At 45.7% G+C, this 16456-nt stretch overlaps 1 pseudogene; it reads left to right on the forward strand.

The window, feature by feature from the left end:
• Positions 1 to 15590: 15590 nt before the first annotated feature.
• Positions 15591 to 16186, forward strand: LOC147974092 (uncharacterized; annotated as a pseudogene).
• The last annotated feature ends 270 nt before the right edge of the window (positions 16187 to 16456 follow it).

The raw sequence follows: 16456 nt of genomic DNA on the forward strand, positions 1-16456 counted from the left end.
ATCTACAATCAAACATAAACATGCAAGATACTATCAGGTACTAAGTTCATGATAAATTTAGGTTCAATTAATCATATTACTTAAGAACTCCCACTTAGATAGACATCCCTCTAATCCTCTAAGTGATTACGTGATCCATATCAACTAAACCATGTCCGATCATCACGTGAGATGGAGTAGTTTCATTGGTGAACATCACTATGTTGATCATATCTACTATATGATTCACGCTCAACCTTTCGGTCTCCGTGTTCCGAGGCCATATCTATATATGCTTGGCTCGTCAAGTATAACCTGAGTATTCCGCGTGTGCAACTGTTTTGCACCCGTTGTATTTGAACGTAGAGCCTATCACACCCGATCATCACGTGGTGTCTCAGCACGAAAAACTTTCACAACGGTGCATACTCAGGGAGAACACTTCTTGATAATTAGTGAGAGATCATCTTATAATGCTACCGTCAATCAAAGCAAGATAAGATGCATAAAAGATAAACATCACATGCAATCAATATAAGTGATATGATATGGCCCTCATCATCTTGTGCTTGTGATCTCCATCTTCGAAGCACCGTCGTGATCACCATCGTCACCGGCACGACACCTTGATCTCCATCGTAGCATCGTTGTCGTCTCGCCAATCTTATGCTTCCACGACTATCGCTACCGCTTAGTGATAAAGTAAAGCATTACAGCGCGATTGCATTGCATACAATAAAGCGACAACCATATGGCTCCTGCCAGTTGCCGATAACTCGGTTACAAAACATGATCATCTCATACAATAAAATTTAGCATCATGTCTTGACCATATCACATCACAAGATGCCCTGCAAAAACAAGTTAGACGTCCTCTACTTTGTTGTTGCAAGTTTTACGTGGCTGCTACGGGCTTAAGCAAGAACCAATCTTACCTACGCATCAAACCACAACGATAGTTTGTCAAGTTGGTGCTGTTTTAACCTTTGCAAGGTCCGGGCGTAGCCACACTCGGTTCAACTAAAGTTGGAGAAACTGTCACCCGCAAGCCACCTATGTGCAAAGCACGTCGGGAGAACCGGTCTCGCGTAAGCGTACGCGTAATGTCGGTCCAGGCCGCTTTGTCCAACAATACCGCCGAACCAAAGTATGACATGCTGGTAAGCAGCATGACATATATCGCCCACAACTCACTTGTGTTCTACTCATGCATATAACATCAACACATAAAACCTAGGCTCGGATGCCACTGTTGGGGAACGTAGTAATTTCAAAAAATTTCCTACGCACACGCAAGATCATGGTGATGCATAGCAACGAGAGGGGAGAGTGTAATCTACATACCCTTGTAGACCAACAGCGGAAGCGTTAGCACAACGCGGTTGATGTAGTCGTACGTCTTCACGGCCCGACCGATCAAGCACCGAAACTATGACACCTCCGAGTTTTAGCACACGTTCATCTCGATGACGATCCCCGGACTCCGATCCAGCAAAGCGTCGGGGAAGAGTTCCGTCAGCACGACGGCGTGGTGACGATCTTGATGTTCTACCGTCGCAGGGCTTCGCCTAAGCACCGCTACAATATTATCGAGGATTATGGTGGAAGGGGGCACCACACACGGCTAAGAATATGATCACATGGATCAACTTGTGTGTCTAGGGGTGCCCACTGCCCCCGTATATAAAGGATCAAGGGGGGGGGGTGCGGCCGGCCAGGAGGAGGGTGCGCCAGGAGGAGTCCTACTCCCACCGGGAGTAGGATTCCCCCCCTTTCCTAGTTGGAATAGGATTCGGGAAGGGGAAAGAGGAGAGAGAGAAGGAAGGGGGGGGCGCCGCCCCCCTCTCCTTGTCCTATTCGGACTAGGGGGGAGGGGCGCGCGGCCCAGCCCTGGCCACCTCTCCTCTCTTCAACTAAAGCCCACTAAGGCCCATATACCTCCCGGGGGGTTCCGGTAACCTCCCGGTACTCCGGTAAAATCCCGATTTCAACCGGAACACTTCCGATATCCAAATATAGGCTTCCAATATATTAATCTTTATGTCTCGACCATTTTGAGTCTCCTCGTCATGTCCGTGATCACATCCGAGACTCCGAACAAACTCCGGTACATCAAAATGCATAAACTCATAATATAACTGTCATCAAAACCTTAAGCGTGCGGACCCTACGGGTTCGAGAACAATGTAGACATGACCGAGACACGTCTCCGGTCAATAACCAATAGCGGAACCTGGATGCTCATATTGGCTCCCACATATTCTACGAAGATCTTTATCGGTCAGACCGCATAAAAACATACTTTGTTCCCTTTGTCATCGGTATGTTACTTACCCGAGATTCGATCGTCGGTATCTCAATACCTAGTTCAATCTCGTTACCGGCAAGTCTCTTTACTCGTTTCGTAATACATCATCTCGCAACTAACTCATTAGTTGAAATGCTTGCAAGGCTTATGTGATGTGCATTACCGAGAGGGCCCAGAGATACCTCTCCGACAATCGGAGTGACAAATCCTAATCTCGAAATACGCCAACCCAACATTTACCTTTGGAGACACCTGTAGAGCTCCTTTATAATCACCCAATTACGTTGTGACGTTTGGTAGTACACAAAGTGTTCCTCCGGTAAATGGGAGTTGCATAATCTCATAGTCATAGGAACATGTATAAGTCATGAAGAAAGCAATAGCAACATACTAAACGATCGGGTGCTAAGCTAATGGAATGGGTCATGTCAATCACATCATTCTCCTAATGATGTGATCCCATTAATCAAATGACAACACATGTCTATGGCTAGGAAACATAACCATCTTTGATCAACGAGCTAGTCAAGTAGAGGCATACTAGTGACGTTTGGTTTGTCTATGTATTCACACAAGTATTATGTTTCTGGATAATACAATTCTAGCATGAATAATAAACATTTATAATGATATAAGGAAATAAATAATAACATTATTATTGCCTCTAGGGCATATTTCCTTCACTAAGGCCATTAATTGAAGAACTTTTACAGCTGTGGAATGGAAACGGTGTACGTACGTGGGATGAGCACAGACAGGAGGAATTTAACCTTAAGGCCTGCTGTTCGTGACCATCAACGATTGGCCCGCTCTCAGTAACCTTTCAGGACAGACAAACAAAGGATACCTGCGTGCACACACTGTTTAGATGACACTAAAAGTATATACCTGGACAAATGCAGGAAGAATGTGTACCCGGGCCATCGTCGATTTGTTCCGACCAACCATCAATGTCGAAAGAAAGGCAAGCATTTCAAAGGCGAGGTAGATCACCGGAAGAAGCCCGCCATGTGTATCGGTGATCACGTACTTGCTATGGTCAATGATTTACACGTAATCTTTGGAAAGGGTCCCGGTGGACTAGCTGTTCCGAATGACGCTGAGGGACACGCACCCATGTGGAAGAAGAAATCTATATTTTGGGACCTACCCTACTGGAAAGACCTAGAGGTCCGCTCTTCAATCGACGTGATGCACGTGACGAAGAACCTTTGCGTGAACCTGCTAGGCTTCTTGGGCGTGTATGGGAAGACAAAAGATACACCTGAGGCACGGGAGGACCTGCAACGTTTGCACGAAAAAGACGGCATGCCTCCGGAGCAGTATAAAGGTCCTGCCAACTGCGCTCTTACGAAAGAAGAGAAAGAAATATTTCTTTGAATGCCTGCTCAGTATGAAGGTCACGAATGGCTTCTCGTCGAATATAAAGGGAATAATAAATATGCCAGAGAAAAAGTTTCAGAACCTAAAGTCTCATGACTGCCACGTGATTATGATGCAACTGCTTCCGGTTGCATTGAGGGGGCTTCTACCGGAAAACGTCCAATTAGCCATTGTGAAGCTATGTGCATTCCTCAATGCAATCTCTCAAAAGGTGATCGATCCAGAAATCGTACCAAGGCTAAGGAGTGATGTGGCGCAATGTCTTGTCAGTTTCGAGCTGGTGTTCCCAACATCCTTCGTCAATATCATGACGCACGTCCTAGTTCATCTAGTCGACGAGATTGTCATCCTGGGGCCCGTATTTCTACACAATATGTTCCCCTTTGAGAGGTTCATGGGAGGGCTAAAGAAATATGTCCGTAACCGCGCTAGGCCAGAAGGAAGCATCTCCATGGGCCATCAAACAGAGGATGTTATCGGGTTTTGTGTTGGCTTCATTCCTGGCCTTGAGAAGATAGGTCTCCCTAAATCGCGGTATGAGGGGAGACTGACTGGAAAAGGCACTTTTGGAAGAGACTCAATAATATGGAGGGACGGATATTCTTGGTCTCAAGCACACTACACAGTTCTACAGAACTCTACCTTGGTGACCCCGTATGTCGATGAACACAAGAACAGTCTGCGCACCAAACACCCGGAGCAGTGTGACGACTGGATTACATGTGAACACATCAGGACTTTCAGCAGTTGGTTGGAAACATGTCTCAGAGGTGACAACACTGTTTGTGATGAGTTGTACTTGTTGTCCAGGGGACCATCTTTGACTGTATTAACTTACAAAGGATACGAGATAAATGGGAATACATTTTACACGATCGCCCAAGATCAAAAGAGCACCAACCAAAACAGCGGTGTCCGCTTTGATGCAGCAACCGAGAGCGGAAAGGACACATATTATGGTTACATAGTGGACATATGGGAACTTGACTACGGACCTGATTTTAAGGCCCCTTTGTTTAAGTGCAAATGGGTCAATCTGTCAGGCGGCGGGGTACAGGTAGACCCACAGTACGGAATGACAACAGTGGATCTGAAAAATCTTGGATACACTGACGAACCGTCCGTCCTAGCCAATGATGTGGCACAGGTTATCTATGTGAAGGACATGTCTACCAAACCAAGAAAAAGAAAAGATAAGGAAGCGAATACATCATACGATGAGACAAAGCGCCACATAGTTCTTTCAAGAAAAAGGGACATCCTGGGAGTGGACGGAAAGACAGACATGTCTGAAGATTATGAAAAGTTTCATGAAATTCCTCCCTTCAATGTCAAGGCTGACCCAAGCATCCTGATAAACGATGAAGATTATCCATGGTTACGGCGCAATAAGCAAATGACACAAGCGAAGAAAAAGTGAAGACTTTCTCCCGCAACTATTATGATGATACCATGCCAACTTTGTAACACACGAACATGCTACCATTGTCCGTTTTGTACATGCACATGCTATGTGGGTGAAATTATGATACCATGCCAACTTTCAACTTTTTCAGCATTCATTTGAAATGCTTTAATGTCTTATGGTTCGGCCCTCGTAAGTCGTAATACCATTATTCAAATTTTAACTATTCGAATTTGAAAACTAGTGGCACTAACAGAAATTTTATATTTTTTTTTCTAAAACTGACGGCACTAATAGAAAGTTTATAATTTTTCTGACCTAAAAGCAAAAAGAATTAAAAAATGCAAAAACAAAAGAAAAATAAATAATGCAAAAAACAAAAAAAACTGGAAAAAGTAAAGTTAATCACAAACTTGTGATTCAAACAAATTTCAAAGAATTCAAATTTTAACTATTCAAATTTGAAAACTAATGGCACTAACAGAAAGTTTATAATTTTTCTAAAACTAATGGCACTAACAGAAAGTTTATAATTTTGCTCCTCGCCCCTGGCCCATGACCATTAGTCCCGGTTTGTGCCACAAACCGGGACTAAAGGGTTGGTCCTCGTTGCGGGCAGAGTTTAGTCCCATCTCGCCAACCGAAGGGGGCTCACACCGGTTTATAAGCCCTTCCCTCTCTGCCTTGTTGAGTTCCTCTCAAAGTGAAAATAGATGCCCTAATAGAGAAAAGTTTAACCTAAATTCATAGTGAATTTCTCTGAAATTCATAGAAATTTACTATGAATTTAGGTTGAATTTTCTCTATAAGCGCATCTATTCTCATTTTTTTGTAAGTTAATCACAAACTTGTGATTCACACAAATTTCAAAGAATTCAAATTTTAACTATTCAAATTTGAAAACTAATGGCACTAACAGAAAGTTTATAATTTTTCTAAAACTAATGGCACTAACAGAAAGTTTATAATTTTGCTAACCTAAAAGCAAATAGAATTAAAATTAAAGCAAAAAACAAAAGAAAATAAATAATGCAAAAAACAAATCAAAAAAATAGGAAAAAAACTATTTTTATAGTAAAGTTAATCACAAAATAAAATAAATAAAGCAACAAAGAAAACAAAAAAACTAAAAAAATGTTTTCAAATTTGAAAACTAATGGCACTAACAGAAAGTTTATAATTTTTCTAAACCTAAAAGCAAAAAGAATAAAAAATAAAGCAAAAAACAAAAGAAAATAAATAATGCAGAAAATAAAACAAAAAAACTGGAAAAAATAGCAACAATAAGTATTTTGTTGTAAGTAGAAATAAAATAAAATAAATAAAGCAACAAAGAAAACAAAAAAACAAAAAAAGTGTTTTCAAATTTGAAAACTAATGGCATTAACAAAAAGTTTATAATTTTTTAAAACTAAAAGCATAAAGAATTAAAAAATTAAGCAAAAAACAAAAGAAAATAAAGTAACAAAAAAACAAAAAAATGCCACCTACTCGGCCCCCACGGCCTGAATACGACTAGAAACCCATCCAAGGGCCAGGATTCAGGCCCGCAGGAGGCCCAGTAGGCCCATAGGCATAGCAGTGACAATTAGGCCCGTAAGCCTGCAATGGAGAGAAGCTCGAGAGGGGTGCGGCAGTGGGGCTTATAAACCACTGCGCACCCCTCTCAACTAGCGAGGTGGGACTAAACTTTCGATGCCGCAGCAGCACAAGGCCTTTGGTCCCGGTTGGTAGCACCAACTGGGACTAAAGGGGGCATTGGTCACGGTTCGTGGCAACCGTGACCAATGCCCCCCTTTAGTCCCGGTTGGTGCTACCAACCGGGACCAAAGGCCGCCGCTTCCCGCCCTTTGGGCTGCTGAAAATTGGCATTTTGGTCCCGATTGGTGGCACCAACCGGGACTAAAGAGGGCATTGGTCCCGGTTGGTGCCACAAACCGGGACCAATACTCTGTGTATATAAGTAGGGCTTAGGAAAATTTGACGAACTCATCGCCAGTTGCCCCCCGGCCCGCCCGACGACGCCGAGCTCATCGACGCCGCAAGGCTGCCCAAATCGATGCCGTCCGCTGCACCTCGAGCCCGCGCGCCCCTGCCCTCGCCCCCGAGCGCGCCTTCACCGTCCACCGTCCCCGAGCCTTCCTCATCGCCAACGCCACCTCGCTGTGAGCGCCGCCCGTTCCCCTGCTCCTCCCCTTGTACTAGCCGACGTCGCCGCAGCCCCTGCCCTTCGCGCGCTGCTGCCCTGCGCCACCCCTGCCCTGCGCGGCCGCCGCGCGCCGCCCCTGCCCTTCGCGCGCTGCTGCCCTGCGCCACCCCTGCCCTGCGCGGCCGCCGCGCGCCGCCCCTGCCCTTCGCTGCCGCCGCACGCCGCCCCGCCGCGCACCTCCCCTGCCCTGCCGTGCCGCCGCCCCTGCGCGCCCTTCATTTTTATTAGTTCAATTTTTTTGTGCATATATATAATGTATATGTGTATGTATATGTTCAAAATGTATAAAAAATTGTTCAGAGCTTGTTTTTGTTCATATATGTATTTTTTGTTCATATGTGTATTAATCTTTTTCCATATATGTAATTTTTCTGGTTCATAGAAAGAAGAGGAAGAAAGAAGAAAATTTTGTTCATAGAAATTTTGTTCATATATATATAGAAATTTTTTTGTCCATAGAAAGTTTTATGTTCATATATAGAAAGTTAGAAGAAAATTTAGAATATGCTAAAATTTCGAAGAAAAAGAAGGATATGAAAGAACAAAATAAGAAGAGGAAGAAAGAAAGAAGAGGAGAGGAAGAAGAGAAGAAATAAAAAAAAGAGGAAAAAAGAAGAAAAAGAAGAGGAGAAGAAGAAAATTTTCTATTTTTTCTTCTTCTCCTCTTTTTTTTCTTCTTTTTTTTCTTCGATCTTCTCCTCTATTCCTTTCTTCTTCTCCTCTTTTTATTTCTTCTTCGTTTTCTTATGTTTTATCTGGTCTGTCGTCGTCGATATACCCCTCCCGATAACTTCAACACGAGGGGGGGGGTCGATATACCCCCTCCCCGATAATATTATTTTTTTGTTCATATTTTTTTCATAGCACTATTTCCATGTATATATGTATGTGGCTATGTATGTATAGATGGATAGGATTTTTTCCATGTATGCATGTCATTGTCGATATACCCCCTCCCCGTTAACTTCGACAGGAGGGGGGGTCGATATAACCCTCCCCGATAACTTCGACATGAGGGGGGGTCGATATACCCCCCCCCCCCTGATAACTTCAACATGAGGGGGGGTCGAGAACTAGTTTAGGGGGTCGAGGGTTGACAACTAGTTTAGGGGGTCAAGGGTCGAGAACGTCGGACATTCATGAGAGAGGCGAGGAAGAAGGGGAAGAAGAGGGAGAAGAAGAGGAGAGGAAGAAGAGGAAGTCTTCTCCTCTATTCTTTCTTCTCTTCTTTTTTCTTCTTCTTCCTATATGTATTAGTTTTTTTTATTTAGGTTGTTAATTAGTAGATATTAATTTTGTTCATATATGTATGGATGCATGTGATATGTATGTATGTATGTATCGGGTATGTCGTTGTCGATATACCCCCTACCCGATAACTTCGACATGAGGGGGTCGAGAGGGGGTCTAGGGTCGCCGAGGGGTCGAGGGTCGTCGAACATGAGAGGAAGAAGAGGATAAAAAAAGAAGAGGAAGAAGAAAAAAAAGAGGAGAAGAAAGAATAGAGGAGTTCTACTCCTCTATTCTTTCTTCTCCTCTTTTTTTTCTTCTTCTCCTCTATTCTTTCTTCTCCTCTTTTTTTTCTTCTTCTTCCTCTTTTTTTTATCGGGAACGAGGGTCGTCGAGGGTCGCCGAGCGGTAGAGGAAACCCTAAATAGCAAGTATCGTCGGTGTGAGATACATGTGGCCGTCGGTGTCGGACAGTACATCCACGTCCCACAAGTGACGCGGGCTTCGACGCCCACGTCACTTGTGGGACGTGGATGTAGTGTCCGACACCGACAGCCACATGTATCTCACACCCACGATACTTGCTATTTAGGGTTTCCTCTACCGCTCGGTGACCCTCGACGACCCTCGTTCCTGATAAAAAAGAAGAGGAAGAAGAAGAAAAAAAGAGGAGAAGAAACTCCTCTATTCTTTCTTCTCCTCTTTTTTTTTCTTCTTCCTCTTCTTTTTTTATCCTTGAAGCGTTGTCGAGGCCACCCCAAACCCTAGAGAAGCAGCGTTGAGGCCACCCCAAACCCTAGAGAAGCAGCGTCAATATTTGAATAATATATCCATCTGTCATGTTTGAATAATAATTGCCATGTTGTCAATATTTGTAGAAACTATGGACACCGCCCGAGACGAAGTACAAGAAGAGTTGTTGGGGGACATAATCGCACGAGGAAGTGATGCCGTCTACTCGTTGTTTCTCAACGACACCGATGGTCTGGAAGCAGCTGGCTATGATTATGATGGCTCCGGTGACCTAATGCCGGTGCAAGAAGGAGACCGTGATGACGTCTCCGGTGACCGAACCGAGTCCGGCCAGGTATATATATTAGTTAAGCTTCTGCTGACTAGCTAATTGATGCATTCATTGTTTTGGTATGTACACATATTAATTAAGTCTTTGTTCTTTTTTCTAGCCCTCCGGATCGAGCACAACTTCGGTAAAGAGACGAGACCCGAAGAAAAAGTTGACCTCGGATGAAAAGTTTGAGGTCATAGCAATCGCGCCCGACGGCCAACCGATTGAACCTCTCCGGACAAAGAGCGCATTTGTTGCTCAGTGCGGGGTTTTGGTTAGGGACAAGATCCCGACCAGCATCCAGCAATGGTTAAAGCCGGCTACAGAAGACCCTGAGGTGTCTTATGTCAATGATATGCAGAAAAATGATCTTTGGACTGAGCTGAAGTCAAATTTCACCCTACCGCCAGAGGATGATGCAGAGAAGCCAGTTAAAGAGCAATTAATCAAGTCTTTTGCTCTTAAGAGGATGGTAGAACTAGTCAGGAGGTGGAAGAAAGAGCTGAATAAGTTTGTCGAAAATAAAGAGACACCAAAATTAAAGGGCAGATATGAGAAGATCAGAGATCACTGGCCCGTATTTGTGGCCCACAAGACATCGGAAAAGAGTAAGAAGATGTCGGCGACAAACAAGCAAAATGCTGCGAAGAAGAAGCATCACCATCGCACGGGGTCAGGTGGCTACCTCGTAGCCCGTCCTAAGTGGGCCAAGACTGAGAATGATCTGGTTGATAAAGGGATCGAACCGGAGACAATTAACTGGCCAGACCATTGACGGACTTTGTTCTTCGGGGCTGGCGGAACCTTAGACCCTGTAACAAGGAAGTGCATTTGGACGAACGATCAAATGGACATACCAGTCAGGAAGCTTCAACAGTATATCAAAGCAGCGCAGCAAGGGACGTTCTTTCCAGACAGAGAGAACGACGAGCTCACAATGGCCCTCGGGAATCCTGAGCACCCTGGACGGACACGAGGCACGCCAGGCTCCATTCCGTGGAAGGTTGGGTTTCCGGACGCAGGCGGTTACAAATGCCAGGAGAGGAGGAAAAAAGTGCAACAGACCCAAATGCAGGCGCTGCAAGCAAGGGTACAAGCGATAGAGGAACGAGAAGCAAATCGCAGCAAACGAACTGCCGAAGCTTCCCCCGAAGCTACCCCGCCATCTCAGCGCAGAAGCAGCGTGCCTTCCACCGAGCTGCTTCAGCCGGAGCATGCCTTGACGGCTCCTGCCAGCTATCCCGTGGATGCTATCACGGAGTCTCAAAATTGCCACCTTATGACGCAATGGATGAATTTGAAGGTCAAGGCGGTTGTTGGCTCTGTTTATCCTACTGAACCCGGCGCAACTTTACACTGCCGGCCGATTCCAGAAGGATATGCTAGGGTGATGGTGGATGAAATAACGGAGGGATTTGAGGACCTCCAGCTTGACCACCCTACCGGTGAAGGGGAGACTAGGCTGTGTTCTGCTCTGAAGACTCCATGCCTATGGCGGAAGGAGCTCATCAACCTTCTGAACTGGATGCCTCCGCCTCCTCCTCCTCCTCCTCCGGCAAGTCAGGGCACTCCGCCTCCTCCACCGCCTCCTCCTCCGGCGAGTCAGGGCACTCCGCCTCCTCCACCGCCTCCTCCTCCGGCGAGTGACGATCAGGGCACTCGACCGTCTCCTTCTCCGGCGCGTGGCGGCACTCCGCCTGCGCCGACGCGCCCGAGCAGCCAGCCTCCTCCTTCTCCGCCTCGTCAGCGAGGGCGGAAGAGACCTGCCGCCGCTCCGGCTGCTCTGGCGCGTCATAGTCCTTCTCCTCCGCCTCGTAAGCAAGTAAAGAAGACAACCGCTCCGTCTGCTCTGCCGGCGTCTAGCAGTACAGCCAGAGGCGGGAGGACATACAGATTCGATCCTTCTCTGAAGACTCCAGAGAAGTTACCATATGAGAGGACCCTGGAGGAGAATGCCGAGATCGCGCGAGAAGAAGTGAGGAACTTCTTTGAAGGGGTGAAAGCAAAGGAACATCCACCTCCGGAGGAGAAGGTAGATCCGGTGAAAGCGAAGCGCACTCTGGCTGCCCTGACAAAACCACCCAAGTCTCCGCCGAAAGGAAACTATGAGCGCATTATTGGAAAGGAATTTGCCGAAGCGGAGCGGTCGGGAAGTACCGTCAGTGATCAAAGGCTGAAAGAACGACGAGCTGGGAAACAAATTGCCTAGCTCGGTGAACAAGCGAAGCAATCGTGCCCCCCGCCCAAGGTGCCTAGCGACAACGTCGCTAATGATTCGAGGATGGTGCCCGGTTATAGCAATGTTGGCGATTACCTGCCCGACGATGTACATTATGATTTCATGGAGGTGCAGATACAAAGATACGAGTACGGGAAGCCTCTCATCAAAGATGAAAGATCTCTATCAACGATGATGCGAAGATTGCATGATTGGTACTTGAAAATCTGCAGAGACTCTAGGGGGAGGAGTACTTTGTATGTGAAAGTTAAAAAGGAGCATGACCTCGTTGGAATTGAACTGTTGCCTGTTCCATTTGAGGAGTTCTTTCAGTTTTTCAATCAATTGGCCCTTGATAAAACAACGGTCACCTGCTACTGTCTGTAAGTAGTACTACTTCTGTCATTAAGTCTCTCTATATAGCTCAGCTCTTTCATTGCATGTATTTATAATCATCCTCACTATATTATGCAGATTGAAGATCGCCGAATTGAAGAAAAGACAAGTCGGTGATATTGGGTTCATTAACACATATCTCATAGATGCAACTCAGGTTAAATTTCATGCCGCAGATACCGAGGCCAACTTGCTATGATCGTTGGTAATAAATGAAAACAAAGATATAATACTCTTTCCTTACAACTTCAAGTGAGTGTTACTGTCTTGTGCATATTCGGTTTCCCTTATATATTAGTCAAGGTTATAGTAATGTAATTGATGAGTTATGCATGCGTGTGCAGTTTTCACTATGTTCTCCTAGAGATTAAGCTTGAGCAGGGACTAGTAACCGTCTTAGAATCAAGACGAAAAGATCCCCAGGACTATGCGGGCATGACTCAAATGCTCGAGAAGTAAGTTAAATCGATCATTATCCACCATATCAGCAACTTTGTTCATTTCCTGATATATCAAGTAATTGTTTTCTTTGTCTGGCAGGGTTTGGAAAAAATTCTCCAAAAAAGCTCCAGGACTCCCGAAGAAGCTGCAATTTAGACACCCGAAAGTATGTACTATAGTAGCATGTTCCGCGCATCTCCTATTGATTCAAGCGCTAGTTTCATCAATTCCGTTTGGCATTCTTGCTTATCAGTTTGATTGACCTCTATTTCTTGTAAAGTGGTTGTGGCAGGAACAAGGGAATGATTTCTGTGGATACTCCGTTTGCGAGTCCATCTGCCACACGACCTGTGAGCGGGGCTACACTGACGAACAATATGAAGTACGTAAATAACAACATTCACAATTTTATTTTATTACCATCATTTGTGTTGAGTTTCATTCATTCATATATATATGTATTGACCCCCTTCTTCAAATTAGATGTTTCGGAAGCGGGATGAACTCCTAGCACCAGCTCGCATGCGAGCAATTCAAGAGGAATTGGCGGCATTCTTTCTTGACCACGTGATCGCTGAAGACGGAGAATACTATGTGGACCATGAGTCCGTATGATTATATTTGTAAAAGATAATTATTTTATATATGTAGCCGGTAGTGTCGGATGGATATACGAGAACTTGTTGTTCGACCAATCTCTCGGAGAAGGAGAGGTGGTCGACATCACTTCTCTCTGTATGCATATATGTTCATGACGATCTTCTGTTTCCTTTGTTTGCTTACTAGCTAGCTAGCATGTCTAGTCCTCTCTATACGTATGTATAGTACGTAGCGTCGACCAAGCACGGACATAAGAGAGGACACTTCTCTCTATTAATTATAGCTAGCTAACACAATATATGAAACACCTAAATTAACCCCCAAAACCCCCAACCCCCCCCCCCTTTCTAAAAAAAACAAAAACCCCAGCCACAGAAATGCTGACGCGTGGATGCCTATTGGTCCCGGTTGGTGCCACCAACCGGGACCAAAGGCCCTCCTGCCTGGGCTCCGCGCACAGGCCACGTGGAGACCCATCTGTCCCGGTTCTGGATTGAACCGGGACTAAAGGGACAGGGCATTAGTACCGACCCTTTAGTCCCGGTTCAGGAACCGGGACAAAAGGCCCTTACGAACCGGGACAACAGGCCCTTTTTCTACCAGTGTTGGCTTCGACGGGAGGGGAGGAGCGGTGGCCTTTTTGGGACCCGAGCGATGGCGACCTACCATGGAGTACTCTTCCTAGCTGTCGGCAAGATGGGTGTGTCGTCTTCATGGTCGTGGCGGCAGGGCGCGGCCGGGGCAGAGCCGGCGATGTCCTCCACATTGTCGCTCTTGCCCCACACCTCGTATGCCGCCTCGTCGAACTCCTTGTAGGCGGCCTCAACTTCCGACTGATGCTGGTAGCAACGCCAGCGGGCGAGGCGGATCTTACGGGCAGAGCGGTAGGACTCGAGCAGCGGCGCCTGCTCTGCCACGCTGCGTCCAACGCGATTGCCCTACCGGCGGTGAGCTTCTCCTCCACCTGCTGGTGCTCCTTGAGGAGCTGGAGGTTGTAGGCCGCGTCGGCTTGTGCCTCCTGGAACTACTCCTCCCGAACACTATTAGATCTCACTCTTGTTCGTGGCCGTGAAGGATTGACAATCCCTTTTTCGCGTTGTGTGCAAGTGTTTGTTAGTTTGTGCAGGTGCATATATTGGGGGCTTGCTTGTGCCTCCTACTGGATTGATACATTGGTTCTTAACCGAGGAAAATACTTATCTCTACTTTGCTGCATCACCCTTTCCTCTTCAAAGGAAAAAACCAACGCAAGCTCAAGAAGTGCAATTACTACGTGGAGACCAACGACCAGGAGTAGTCTGGAGGTCCCAGGCAGGAGGCCTTGCCTTTCGATCTAGTGTTGTTGTTTTGCTCAACCTTCTTAAGGCAAAACTTTTCTAACTATATCTGTACTCAGATATATTTGCCTCGGTGACTAATGTATTATGGGTCCTCATGGCCCTGACTTGTAATATAAAGTTTTATGTTTAAATTTTTGTCGTAGAGTTGTGTCGTGATATTGATATGAGTCACCGTTCTTGATCGTGCATGATACGTGTATGGTTAGTGCATAATTATTAAGGGGGGGGGGGGGGGGGGGGGGGAAGGGGTCACATATCGGATGAATGGAATAACATCCCCCGTCATGGCTACCATTATGCGAAGACTATTCTGTGGAGGACTATCGACTATCGGTTGTCAGTGGTCATGACCATTCCAACCAGCTATTGTTGACAACATCAACACTTTGATGGGAGGAAAAGGCTGGACTCTCCTAAAAAGGAAACTTATGTCAGTGGTTCGATCATATATGTTATCGGCGGATTTTGGAAAGATAGAAATCATACAATCTTCCAAAATATAGCACTACTCAAAAGCCGCGATGATAGTTCATGAGGAGATGTCGCAGTGGGCGTTGCCTTTCTCCACAGCTTCACAACACACGTGTGCCCACACTAGAAGTGGTTATTCTGAGCTGGAGCTCATGTCAGCTCGGATGAACAGTAAAATCAAAAAAACATGATAAAAATGTTCTGAATTTTTTTTGGAGTAAACATTGACAAATGTTTTGCTTACTTGCAAAATTTTATCACGGAATGACTTTTGTGGTAGACGTGGCAAAAAACAAAAAATCGATGCTCCAAACAAGTTATTTTCGAAAGCATTTTGAAACATTGATTTTGTTTTTTTGCCGTGTCTTTCACGAATGTCATTTCTTGATGAAATTTTGCCAACAATCAAAACATTTGTCAATGTTTGCTACAAAAAAATCAGAATTTTTTTGACTTGCTTTTCAATTCTTTTCGATTTAATTGTTCATGTGAGCTCGAGATGAGAAGAGCACTTTCGACACAAACACTACTGAGGAGACCTACAATGTAGTGCCGCGCTCAGTAGGGTAGCTCCAGCGAACTTGGCGTGTTCGGAGCGACGCACTACTTAGACGACCTCACCGACCTTGCTGCCAGCCAGCCGAAAGACGTGATCAAGACCAAGTGAAGGCTATGCATAATCACAAGGAGGAGAGCTACCGCGGTACCCAAGAGTTGGGGGACAAGACCAAGAGCAACCTCAACGCCTTCTTCTGCTCCCTTGTGCCGCCGCCGAGCTTCGGTAAGAGTCCGCCGACGTCAAGCAGTACAACGTTGGGGGCCCATGACCAGCCTCATCACCAGGTCTCGTTGTCGTCCTTGCGAGGGAGCAGTGATGTTGTCACAGCTGATGTTGCTGCTTTGCGGTTGGGATTTGGTTGTGATGGGGTGGATAGGAGGCTGCAAGGCATTCTGGTGGTGACGAGCGCCCGTGGCGACGAGGAGCGGTGGGTGGTGAGATGGGGCGACCATGCTTTGGATAAGATTATTGTTGATGCAAAATCAAATGATGATCATGAGGCAGAAGATGGCGATGGTTGGCGCAGTGACACTAGCTCTGATCTATTTGAGTTGGATTTGGATTATGTGAATAGTCGCTAAATGGATCAAAACTATCAACGAGGAATGTGGTATTTCAAAGAGGGTGCTGAGGAGCCAGGAGGTATGAAATGAATCTGCTTTCACTTCAATATCCTGCCTTGTTACTATGTTACCAACCATAGATGTTCTCTCGTTATCATAGCTCACAAACTGGTTCATCTTAATCATGGGCCCTAGAGCTGGAGGAGTACGCCAATGAGAAAAGAGTCGTCATCAAGAAGAGGCTCGAGGAGTGGATGATCAAGCACGGTAGCACATATGTACACAGAC

Source organism: Triticum urartu, chromosome 5A (assembly GCF_056163025.1).
Source record: "Triticum urartu cultivar PI428250 chromosome 5A, HENAU_Tu73, whole genome shotgun sequence".
Taxonomy (NCBI): domain Eukaryota; kingdom Viridiplantae; phylum Streptophyta; class Magnoliopsida; order Poales; family Poaceae; genus Triticum; species Triticum urartu.